This window comes from Cibotium barometz, chromosome 28 (assembly GCF_041138505.1).
Source record: "Cibotium barometz isolate CiBa-2024 chromosome 28, ASM4113850v1, whole genome shotgun sequence".
NCBI lineage: Eukaryota > Viridiplantae > Streptophyta > Polypodiopsida > Cyatheales > Cibotiaceae > Cibotium > Cibotium barometz.
In genome coordinates this window covers 35,919,251-35,932,500 of record NC_141073.1, presented here as the reverse complement: position 1 = coordinate 35,932,500, position 13,250 = coordinate 35,919,251, and positions in this window count along the sequence as shown.

Below are 13,250 nucleotides of genomic sequence, written 5' to 3'. Positions count from 1 at the left end.
AGATTCCCTTTTTCTGATTAAGAATTATCCAAGTTTTCTCGATGGATATTTTCACATTCTTTCTCAAATTTCTCAAAATAAGATATATTCAATATTCTTCTTTTTGAATAAAAGATTCATGGGATTTACAAAATCAATTATACCCATATTTCTTCCTTCAGTATAAGCACTAATCAAATGAATCATTTCCATAATTTTCATAAATTGAATGATTCTAGAAAATTCGTGCATACCCTTCTTTATTTTTCTGCTGACAATTGAATAATGCTCAAAACTCCTCTTTTAGCATAAAATTTATTTCACATAAATTTATTCCCATAAAATGATAATACTCATAATTCCACTTTTGATAAATAAATAAAAATACTCATATTTTGAAGTATGCCAAAAATTCCTCTTTTAACATTTCAATGTTTAAATCTAGAATATCATGGGAATTCCTCTTTTAAATAATTATATCAAAAATTTCTCTTTTCTCTAACTAAATGAATATGCATAAATACTATAAAAGTATTTTTCATAAAGATGATAAAAATCATTCTTTTTGCATAAAAATATCTATATCTAGAATATGATAGGAATTCCTCTTTTTGATTTATTCAAAATATGCATAAATTTAAGATTTATCTTTTTTCTAGAAAATTTTACCATAGCTTCGCTGCAATTACTGATAATATTCAGTTTTCTAATTGAATTAAAAACTTGTAATGAAAATATGATAGAAACTCCTCTTTTAGACTTAAAATTAAATTATGCATACTTAGCATATTATACCCATAATTATAAGCATAATTATGATTATTTCTCTTACTTAAACTAAAATAACCATTCCTCATTTCTAAAATTGTTAGTATAATCCTCTTTCAATTTAGAATGAGTTAATGTGATTTCTCCTACTCATAATCAAGCTAAAAAGACTTAACCATCATTTTTACTAAATTAAAATCATGAAAATATCAATTCTCATTCTCTACCTCATCAAGCCTAGAGTTTAGATTGAAACAAGAGATTATCATTGAAAATCATCCTTTTACTAAGGATCTAGCCATAAAGATGATTAATCTTTCAAGAGAGATTTTCTTAAAGAAAACATTATAATTAAGCATAAAAAACTAGGCCAAAACAGGGTAAAACAAGATCCTTTTTCCATTTCTGAGGGGGGGGATGATTACAAGAGACAGAAGGGAAGGTTCTTACACCTTTACATCTCAAAAGTTGGAGGGAGGAATCTTACATATTGAGAGTCGTGCCCTGATAGGCAATTTTATTTTGTCAGAGGACTCCTTCCCGTGGTGAGCCCCAGAAGGATTTCTTATTGGCCCAGATCTCAGCCCGCACTCTGAGCCTTGGGGGCCCGTGGCTGTAGAGTACTCGATGGATCTTCACAGAGATGCGAGCTTGTGGTTTTAGACAAACTTTTGAGGATCATCTAAGGCCAGCCCTCATACAGATAGTACCAGTTCCCTCAGAGGAGCGGTTTCGACAGCCTTTGGTTTGGAACCCCCTGATCCGTTTACCCAATGGCCACATGTTAGGGGCCCGACTGCATGTTTCTTGGGGAGCCTTGAGCACGGGACCATCCAGTTCTATCCGAGATTGGATTGCACACAGGCAGTTACCCCCTGGAGGAGCAAGAGAGAGGCCTAACAGGGATCCAGGGTCGAGAAAAGCTCAACATCAACATTGACTCAGATATCCCTCAGGAGTGGCCGATGCCTATTCCAAACCTGCCCCCTAGTGTGGATAGGAGTGTTTACTAGACACGATATCCTCGTGGCAGTCCACGGAGATGAGGACGGAGGTCTGCTAACTTTTCTATTGGTTCTCAGGGCCAACTAGAGAGATCAGAGCTTCCCTTGGAGGATTTCAGAGGCTGCACCTTACAGAGGGTGAGGGTGATCGGTTTGAGGGAATGGGAATGGCACATAAATCCAACACCGGGGCCAAGGTATCTACGGAGAGATTATGACAGCTATGGATTTGGGAGTGCCAACCTCTCACGCGCCTACAGTGGGACCTAGGAGAGTAGACTTGGCATGATCCTGTGAATCGGGAGGAGACTCTGGATGCCCCCTTCTTTGCATATACAGCGCGGCTTGGTCGCAAGATTGAGATGCCTGAGATAGATGGCACACCAGCAACAACAGCACATTGGCAGTCACAGGGCCTATCATAGCGCTTCCTTTCAGACGACTGGAAGAGGCTTTGGGATAGCTTTCGGCCTAGAAAGATCACACTCTTTCTTTGGCTGATGGCACACAGGAGTTTGGCGATCGGTTCTTGGCTGGTAGTTGGAGGTCGATTAGTGGCTTGTCGCGGTGGTGCGGCCACCATCAGGAGTCTCAACAACATTGCCTTAGGGATTGCCCGAAGGCTCACCAAATTTGGCAACATATTCTCCGTATCGTTGCTATGGACCGGGCATCCACTCGGATCATCGATTGGGGCACTATCGCATGGATCACAGAGGCTGGAGCGATCAGGGCTTACCAGGAGGATGAGGGAGGACTAGCCCTTCAGGTCTCCCACCATTGTTTTAGCAGCAGTACCAGTCATAGCCCCTCCTACATGTGACTGGTTGCCAGGCTCATGCCAGAGATGGGAGATTTTCAAAAGCATTGCAGCCTGGCACATTTGGTGTGCTAGATGCAGTGAGGCTATCAAGGGTACCCACATTGCGTCGGTTGAGACCATCAGGAGCATATGGCTTGATATCATTCACACCCTCCGCGGTTAGTGGGGGAAGTTACATGGAGGTTCTGACCGCATGCGGCGGAAGCAGCGGGAAGCCTTCTTGAGACTTTGGAGACCTGATCCTTTCCTCACATATAGAGGCGGTGACCCCATTTGGCATTACAGACCACCTGTGTGGTTGTCCCCTCCCCCCCTCCCCCTACATGAGATAGCCTTATCCTCGTAAAGCGGCTCGCCAGAGGAGAAGCATCTCTTCCCCTTATGATCACTTGTTTCTTGCCCTTTATATGAGGCGAGTTTGTTTTTAGCCCTTCGTGGATGTACTTAGGCCTTTGTGGCTGTTTTTCTTCAACTAATTGAAGGACCTTTTTCCTCGAAGAAGAAAAACCAACCTATTTTCTAAAAAGAAAAAGGGGTCGAGTTGAAAACCTAATTCCGAGTCAAAAGAAGCATGTTTTGCCCGGAGAGGAGTCATGCATTGGCTCATATAGAATTTACGAGTAATTCCTAGAGGCCGGGTACATAAATCTTGAAATCATAACTGATTCTTATATTTATCCAATCTTGGAGGATGGAATAAAAATCTTAAAGAGAATTGAATAAACTGACGCACTACCAAAAATGGCTCACAGAGTGACTTGTTAAAACTAAACATGTCATTTCTCATCTCAGGAAGTACGCACCATTTGTCAAAATTTGTGCATGGGCAATTCAATAAATATGCATCATTTGAAAGAATTATATCCTTTAAAAACTTAAAATTTTAAAAATCTCAAAGCCTAAACTAGTGCTACGGCGGACATTGATGACCCGCTTGGATGATAGCTTCCACACTTATGTCACTGTCATGGTTTGTGAGATTATGGTCAAAATGCCGTCGTGGATGACAGGCTATGTGACAGCCACTTTGGAGTACTAGAGTTATGGCATAGTTATAGCGCCAACTCATATAGTCGGGTTCACACTATAGACCGACTACTTTGTATGCTATTGTAGGAGAGTACTTTCCCTTTATGTATGCACTCTTATCTTTTAGTTATATGGTTGTAGAGAAGAGAAGAAGATAGAAGAAAATTCAGCCATCCACCATCTCTCTTGTGTCTTGCACTCGTGTGTGTGTGTGTGTGTGTGTGTTTTGCTTGCAAGGAACTTAAGCTCTCTCTCTTTAGTCTGGTGGCATACGAGGGAGGTGTTTCCCCCTTTTCTTCGATCATTTTTATTGACACCATTTATTGCTGAGGAGTTGGCGGAGGCATTGGCAGCACTTCCTAGGGGCAAATGCCCAGGGGCGGACGGCCTTCCAATCTCCTTCTTTTTCGCCATTGGGACCTCATGGAAGGTGGCCTTCGAGCTGCCATCAATGAGATTATGATTATAGGTGACATGCTAGAGAGGCTCTCAGAGGGCTTGATTCACTTGATTCCCAAGGAGGGTGGACAGATTGGAGATCCGACAATGGAGACCCATCACCCTCCTTGGGACAACCTATAAGATATTAGCCAAGGCCATCAGTAGGAGACTTGAGCCTTTTCTCCCAGACTTGATCCATGACACTCAGACTGGCTTTGTTCAGGATAGGACCATCCTGGACACTCAGACTGGCTTTGTTCAGAATAGGACCATCATGGACAACATTTTTACCTTAAGGAGGCGACAGCTTTGGCTAGGATGTGGCAGCAGGACCTCATTGTGCTTCTTCTAGATTTCAAGAAAGCATATCATAGGATGGATTGAAGCTTTTTGGAGGGCACGATGAGCTGGATGGGATTCCCCGAGGAGTGAATTCATGGGGTTTTAGGACTCTACTCGGCATCGCATAGCCAGGTCCTCATTCAGGGGGCCTGAGGTGACAAATTTCCCCTTTCCCTCTCGGCTCGGCAAGGTTGTCCACTGGCACCTTACCTCTTTCTATTCGTCGCCAAGGCCATGAGCAGTTTTCTCTCTGCCTAGGAGACCGGGCTCTAGGGATTACGTCTTCCCCTTTGTACACAAGAGGAGTTGCTTGATTCAGAGTTTACAAATGACACAGCAAGCTTCCTCTCAGGAGAGATGTTGGGAATCTTTGGAGATTCGCGGAGGCGATTGAGATTTTCTACCGTGCATCCAGAGCACAGATCGACTAGCACAAGTCGTGTGGTTTTTGGGTAGGTTCAGCACCCACCCCAACTTGGAGACTAGTTGAGGCTTTGGAATAGATCCCGAGGGGCACTCCAGTTTGCTATCTCAATTGCCAGGTTGGCATTGATATCTCTCCTGAGCAGCAGCTTGCTTCTTTTGAGTATTCGGAAGAAGCTTTTATATTGGAGCTCGGCGAGGCTCTCCCTAGCATGCAGAGTAATGGTGGCGAACCAAGTACTTCTAGCCACCATGTGGAGCATCGCTTCGTGCTAGGCCTTTTCTCGGGCATGCATTGGCCAGGTATAGTGATTGATCCGGAACTTCTGATGGGCCAGAAGTGATGCGAGGCCAACCAAAGCCAAGGTGGCATGGTGAGTGATCATTCAGCCACGTAGTAGAGGGGGGATTGCCCTCATTGATCCTGCTATTCAGAGTCGTGCCTTGCTGGGAAATTTTATTTTGTCAAACGACTCCTTCCCGGTGGTGAGCCCCGGAAGGATTTCTTACTGGCCCGGATCTCAGCCCACACTCTGAGCCTTGGGGGCCCGTGGCCGCATGGATCTTCACAGAGATGCGAGCTTGTGGTTTTAGTGGAACCCCCTGATCAGTTTACCCAATGGCCACATGTTAGGGGCCCGCCAACTGCATGTTTCTTGGGGAGCCTTGAGCACAAGACCAGCCAGGTCTATCCGAGATTGGATTGCACACAGGTAGCTACCCTTGGAGGAGTAGGAGAGGCCTGACAGGGATCCGAGGGGGTTGAGATAGGTTCAACATCGACAGTGACTCAGATATCCCTTAGGAGTGGCCGATGCCTATTCCAAACCCGACCCCCCTAGTGTGGCTAGGAGTGTTTACTAGACACAATATCCTCGTGACAGTCCACGGAGATGAGGACAGAGGTCTGCTCACTTTTTCTATTGGTTCTCAGGGCATACTAGAGAGATCAGAGCTTTCCTTGGAGGATTTCAGAGGCTGCACCTTACAGAGGGTGAGGGTGAGGGTGATCGGTTTTCGGTCACGCGAATGGCACATAGATCCAACACCGGCCAAGGTGTCTAGGAAGAGATTATGGGTGGCTATGGATTTGGGAGTGCTGACCTCTCACGCGGCTATAGTGAGACCTAGGAGAGTAGACTTGGCAGCATGATCCTGTGAATCGGGAGGAGACTCTGGATGCCCCCTTCTTTGCATATACACACCGCGGCCTGCAAGATCCAGATGCCTAAGATAGATGGGACACCAGCAAAAACAACAGCACATGTTAAAAACCATCCTAAGGAGGATCAAACACTAGCTCCATTGCATAGTTGAATAGAAATGAAGAAGATGAAGTTAAGCTACTAATCAAGAAGTAATTAGCATAATGATGAGCATAATGACAACATAAGTGAGGGGCAATAAAATGTGTTGATTTCAATAGATGAGAGCCTCTTTATATAGGCTGAAGTACATGAGGATTAAGCTCAAGATTAGGTGTTAATCATCATCTAAATCATCTCCACCTTCCCTCCTAGATTCAAAGACCTAAAAGTGACCACCAACCCTAGAATCTTGCTAATCACACCAATGCTACCTAATCAAGGGATCACGACCCCTTTGGCTGATGTTGAGCTCCTAAATGACTCTTTTACATCATGGTAAGATTGCATAATAACCTTTGTATCCATTTGCCCATAATCTATGACTTTAGTGCATAGTGCTAGTTACAAGGTATGTGCCCTACACATCATTTTAGTGAAGGTGTTTGCCATATTTTTTAACACCCCTCTTCAAACACTGAATCCACTCAATGATGCAGTTGGTCATGCTGACTCTCATGAGCCTAATTAACCACCCAATGCTCAGTGATAGCATGCATGAGCGTGGTCTGACTAGCAATGCCATACATAGGTTATGCCAATGTGAACTCAGAGGCTTTAGTCATGCGTACAAAAGAGGTATGGGACGACTTTAGAAGAGTGTGACAAGACGTGGCTACATGTATGAGTGAAGAGGACACCCATGTGTATAGGGCATGCCCTTGCTTTTAGCACTTTAGAATAAATGATTTGATCTAATCATAGATAGGGCCTCATGATGGTGGCCCTTGTCTTCATCTTTTTCTTCTTCTTGGTCTTCTTCCTGCTGCACTTCTTCCATGATGTAGACTCGTTGCATCTTCTTCTTGGCAAAACAATTCTTCTCTACATGGCCAGGTTTGTGACAAAAGTCACAAATGAGATTGTTGTTGTTGTAGCCCTTGTTGTAGTTGCCTTTGTTCTTGCCATACCTACTAGATCCTGCATAATAAGCATTTTCAGTAGACAAGGTTGATGACGATGGAGACTCCATTTGCTTGGTCTTTAGTTTTCTCTCCTCCTCAAGAAGAGATGCTTCAATGTCCACAAGCTTTGATATTGGCATATTGGTCAAGGTTGTGACCACATGGTCATATTCTTCAGGTAAAGATTTAAGTAATACACCAATGGAGACATCTTCATCCATCTTAAGACCTATTCCTGCAAGTTGTGTTAATAGGCCTTTCATGTAGTTCAAATGTGAGGCTAGGGATGTGCCAGACTTCATTTCTAGCTTAAAAAATTCAATGAGCAAACCAAACTTTGAACTTTTAGATCGAGCCCCAAATAGAGTTGTGAGTTGGTCCCAAACTTCCTTGGAAGTTTCGCATCCATCCACATGATGAATGTAAGTGTCATCAAGCTCCAATGTGATGATGGCACGAGCTTTGTCATCTCTTACTTCCCAACAAGGAACATCAGCAAGAGTCCTTGGCTTCTTCTCATTCCCATTTACTATGTTGAAGAGCCCCTTCTTCATGAGCATTAACTTGATGCGGGTTTGCCATGTGTGAAAACCATGACCTTTAAAGCGCATTGATGGAGAATCCTTGGTAGCCATTATGATATGGAATGAAGGGGGTCTTACCTCTGATGATTGAGGCAGTGTCTACCCTTTTACAAGAGAGATTAAGACCAAAGAATAGTGCTAAATCAAGTTATTTAGCATATGCTTTCCAAAAGATAAAACCAGAATATTCTGCTCACTATGCAGAGAAATGAGCTCACTTGGAGTCAATATTTGAAGGAGTTGCACAAAGAATAAGCTAAAAATCTTCAAGGGCATTGAATAGCAGTATGTCTAGATGATTTTAGAGCCCACAAACACTTGCTTAAGCAACTTAATCAATGAGTAATCTCAAATTTACCAAAGTACCTTTTCTGGCTATGGCAGTTCTGGACAGCACCCTGGTTTTTTGCTTGGTGTGTGAAGCACACTCAATCATTTGCAAAACCCTCTTAGGAGGAGTAAGTTTAGGTTCCAATGAAGCCACACCTCAGAGGAATTAGACCAATTTGATGTGTGTGAGCTGCAACAATACTTTTGGTGGTCGCCTATCAAAAACGTGCCTGTTTTGGGGAAAACGAAGTTGCCGGCGACGTGGAGCTATGAATGGTGCAATTGAGGTGCCATGCCCCTTAGCAATATTGCTGGTGAAGTGCCCACAAAATGATTTTGGCAATGGTTACGTGGTTTGTGAGCACCAAGGCCTCCACTCAGCTGCTATTCTAGATCCTATTTTCTAGGAAACCCATAAAAGCTAATGAAACCCTAATTTTTACTAATCTCTTGCTAAGCAAATAAGATGGGGCTTGATTCTAGATGAATGGGCTAGTACTAGCTCTGATACCATGTTAAAAACCATCCTAAGGAGGATCAAACACTAGCTCCATTGCATAGTTGAATAGAAATGAAGAAGATGAAGTTAAGCTACTAATCAAGAAGTAATTAGCATAATGATGAGCATAATGACAACATAAGTGAGGGGCAATAAAATGTGTTGATTTCAATAGATGAGAGCCTCTTTATATAGGCTGAAGTACATGAGGATTAAGCTCAAGATTAGGTGTTAATCATCATCTAAATCATCTCCACCTTCCCTCCTAGATTCAAAGACCTAAAAGTGACCACCAACCCTAGAATCTTGCTAATCACACCAATGCTACCTAATCAAGGGATCACGACCCCTTTGGCTGATGTTGAGCTCCTAAATGACTCTTTTACATCATGGTAAGATTGCATAATAACCTTTGTATCCATTTGCCCATAATCTATGACTTTAGTGCATAGTGCTAGTTACAAGGTATGTGCCCTACACATCATTTTAGTGAAGGTGTTTGCCATATTTTTTAACACACATTGGCAGTCACAGGGCCTATCATAGCGCCTCCTTTCAGATGAGAGGCTTTGGGATAGCTTTCAGCCTAGAAAGATTGCACTCTTTCTTTGCGGTTGATGGCACACAGGAGTTTGACGGTTAGTTCTTGGCTGGCAGTTGGAGGTCGATCAACGGCTTGTCCGCGGTGCAGCCACCATCAGGAGTCTCAGCAACATTGCCTTTTGCCCGAAGGCTCACCAGATTTGGCAGTAGATTCTCCGTATCTTCGCTATGGACAAGGCATCGACTCGGATCATCAAATGGGGCACTGTCGCGTGGGTCACAGAGGCTGGAGCGATCAGGGCTTACTAGGAGGATGAGGGAGGACTAGCCCTTCAAGTCTCCCACCATCGTATTGCAGCAGTACCAGTCATAGCCCCTCCTTCAGGTGACTGGTTGCCTGGCTCATGCCAGAGATGGGAGATTTGCAGTAGCATTGTAGCCTGGCATATTTGGTGTGCTAGATGTAGTGAGGCTATCGAGGGTACCCACACTCTGCCGGTTGAGACCATCAGGAGCATATGGCTTGATATCATTCACACCCTCCGTGGTTAGTGGGGGAAGTTACATGGAGGTTCTGACCGCATGCGGAAGCGGCGGGAAGCCTTCTTGAGACTTTGGAGACTTGATCCTTTCCTCACATATAGAGGCGGTGACCCCATTTGGCATTATAGACCACCTGTGTGGTTGTCCCCTCCCCCCCTCCCCCTACATGAGATAGCCATAGCCTTTCCTCATCATCACAGATAGAGGCGGTGACCCCATTTGGCATTACAGACCACCTGTGTGGTTGTCCACCCCCCTCCCCCTCTTCCCCTACATGAGATAGCCTTCTCCTCACAGAGCGGCTAGCCAAAGGAGAAGCGTCTCTTCCCCTTATGATCACTTGTTTCCCGCCCTTTATATGAGGTGAGTTTGTTTTTAGCCCTTCGTGGATGTACTTAGGCCTTTGTGGCTATTTTTCTTCAAATAATTGAAGGATCTTTTTCCTGGTAGAAAAAAAAACCAATCTATTTTCTAAAAAGAAAAAGGGATCGAGTTGAAAACCTAATTCCAAGTCAAAAGAAGCATGTTTTGCCCAAAGAGGAATCATGCATTGGCTCATATAGAATTTACGAGTAATTCCTAGAGGCCGGGTACATAAATCTTGAAATCATAACTGATTCTTATATTTATCCAATCTTGGAGGATGGAATAAAAATCTCAAAGAGGATTAAAGAGAATTGAATAAACTGACACGCACTACCAAGAAAAAACTACCAAAAATGGCTACAAGGTATGTGGGAAATGCCTCACAGAGTGAGTTGTTAAAACTAAACATGTCATTTCTCATCTTAGGAAGTACGCACCATTTGTCAAAAATTTGTGCATTGGCAATTCAATAAATATGCATTATTTGAAAGAATTACATCCTTAAAAACACTTAAAATTTTAAAAATCTCAAGAAACCAAAATAAACCAAATCTCAAAGCCTCTCCAAAATAGGTGCGGGTCTTCGGCTTACTCCCAAAGAGAAAATTACCCTCGCCAAAATCGCAGAGCCGAAAGCCTCAACCACAGACATGGTGGGTCAAAGATGATCCATTATAGAAGTGTAGGCTTCTCGTCCCAACAAGAGAAGAACAACACGCATGAACCCTGCACCATGGAGATGGTGGGTTCCGAAGCCCATGCTACACTTTGATTGAGAGCAAATCTAGTTATGCCCAAGTTGATTACCACAGAACGAGTCTGCTCGTCTCTGACCCCGGCTCAAAAAACAAAAAATTGCCACTAAACCTCAATCCTCTCCACAGGTAACCAAGTAGCATTGAAGGGCAAAAGCCCCCACAGATGCACAGGCACCCCCTGCAGCCTTGTTTAAATAAGGCAAGGAGAAGATTAAAGAGACCCATTTTTGGTTTACCACATAAGAAAATTGCTCTTTTTATCACATAAGTTTGGAGAAGGGAGTCCATGATTAACATGTGAGAAAGCTTTGTTGATTGAGTTCTTAATACCTGTTATGTTTCTCATATGGTAGTGTGAAGTTTAGCATGTATGAAACTTTTACACTTGGAATTCACATGTATAAAATGTAAAATGACATTTATTGAACTTGATATGCATGTGCTGAAGACCATTTACACTTCAAAGTGTTAAAAAGAGTTGTTTAACACATAGCCTTAACATGTTGGATAATCTATAAGTTCTTATATGCAAATGGCATGTTTCCCAAGAATAGGTTTTGTCATGTGCCAAGGGGCTTGAAAATTTGTCTAAATCCTCTACTTGATGTAAATTTCATTTTTTGACAAATGGCATAAAAAAGAGTCTTCCAAAATGAAATTTGTAGGCTTGAGGCATGCAAATTGCTTATTGAACACAAAGATAGTTTGAGGCAACTGTACCAATGCAGGACTGCATATATGATATGGAGGATTTCTACCACACAGCTACCAACATCCGGAAAAAGAGCCCAAAACATACTTAAACTCAATTAAGAGTAATGATTGACTACTTTCTTGTCATCTTCCCTTCACAAATGCCAGAAATAGTTGTATCAAAAGGCACTAGATGTAACAACGTATTGAATGCAGTGTACAAATCAATACCGACATCCAAATAATTTTTTTCAGCTTAATTAAACCGCTGTGGTGTAGTCATTTCTAAGTGGAGACCAGGCATGAGAAAAATTTACAACCAAAACCTTCAATATGTGTAATGAGAGTCAATTGCACCCAGCTTAAGTGGGCTTAATCAACAACACATTCAAAGACCATTCAAGAAGCTTCTCTCCTATTCATATGTGTTAAACTACATACATCTTGTGGACCAAGTTTTCATTGTGGAAACGTCATGTTGATGCAGCTATAAGCCTAATATCTTCATGTCAGACCATACATGTGGACGAAGTTTTCACTATGGAAATGCCACATTGGTGCAGGTATAAGCCTAATATCTTCATGTCAGTATACATGTAGATGTAGATTTCAATATGGAAACATCATCTTGATGCAAGTATAAGCTTAATATCTTTATGCGCTTTTCAACTTGAAATGTCGATTTCACCCCAGATGTGTAAAGACACTGGGTACAAGGTCAATTTTATAAATTCAAACACACATGCCCGGTAAGACAGTGTGCATGTATAGCTCAAACACAGTGCATGTATAGATTGAGGTGATAGTCTACAGTTGGAAAGTAGGTTACCATCTCGTCTGCATTGCTGCTAGGATCAGACAGTAGATTTGAAAGGTTATCTCAAGAAAAGAATTACAAATAACACATTAATCCACGCCTCTACAAGGTTCAATCTCAATCATTCTCCTCACTCAATGGAAAGATCATCTTAGTTGTACAAAATACACATGGGCTTTTCCAAAATTTCTTTTTAAAATCTATGTCCATCAGTTATCCAATACAAAAAAACCCTAGCAGAAGTTTAACAGATATGATATTGCAACAAAACATCGCTCGCATAGTAACAGTGCACAAGATGGAAAAGGTGAAGTGAATGATTTTGAGATAATGATGATGAAAATTGCAGCTTCCTGTTGTGCAGAGACCACATCTTAAACCCTACAAACCTGTATAATGGAAGTTACTAGACAATCCTGGTGTACAAGCACTAAATGTCCAGCCAATACAACTGCATCCCACAACTTTTGGAGGATAGACGTGGTAGTGCTTTAGTCTGAAAGGTGCCTAGCAAACTGTCAGCAATGAAGAAAACCCCACAACCCAGTGTGCCCACTCAGAAGTGGAGCCTTGTACACCCATAAAACTGCTATGATCCATTGGGGTGGGAGATAGGGACCTGATCTGTTACGTTCTTTGGGGAAGGCAAGATCAAGGCCCTACCACTCAGGCTAGGGAGCGATCTTGGGGTATTTTACCACTCGGCTCAAACAACACCCACTAAACGGGTAGCATTGCTGGGCAGGTCAGAGAAACAGGGCATAACATGGAAACCAAAGTTGGCAAGGATTGCATTAGCCACCATCTAGCAAAATACAAAGTAGCAGGCAAAATACAAAGTAGCAGGCATAATGCAAAGCGTCATCTCTAGAATATATTGCTAGCCAAGACCTTAGTCGAACTTAATTCGTCTTGGTAAAGTAACTAAAGACCTATAATGCTTGATGTGACCATTGGCTGGCCTGCTTCTCGGGGCCCTAAAACAAGTGCTATGGATTCTAACACTGCAATTAATTAAAAAAGGAGGTTAAGGTCCACC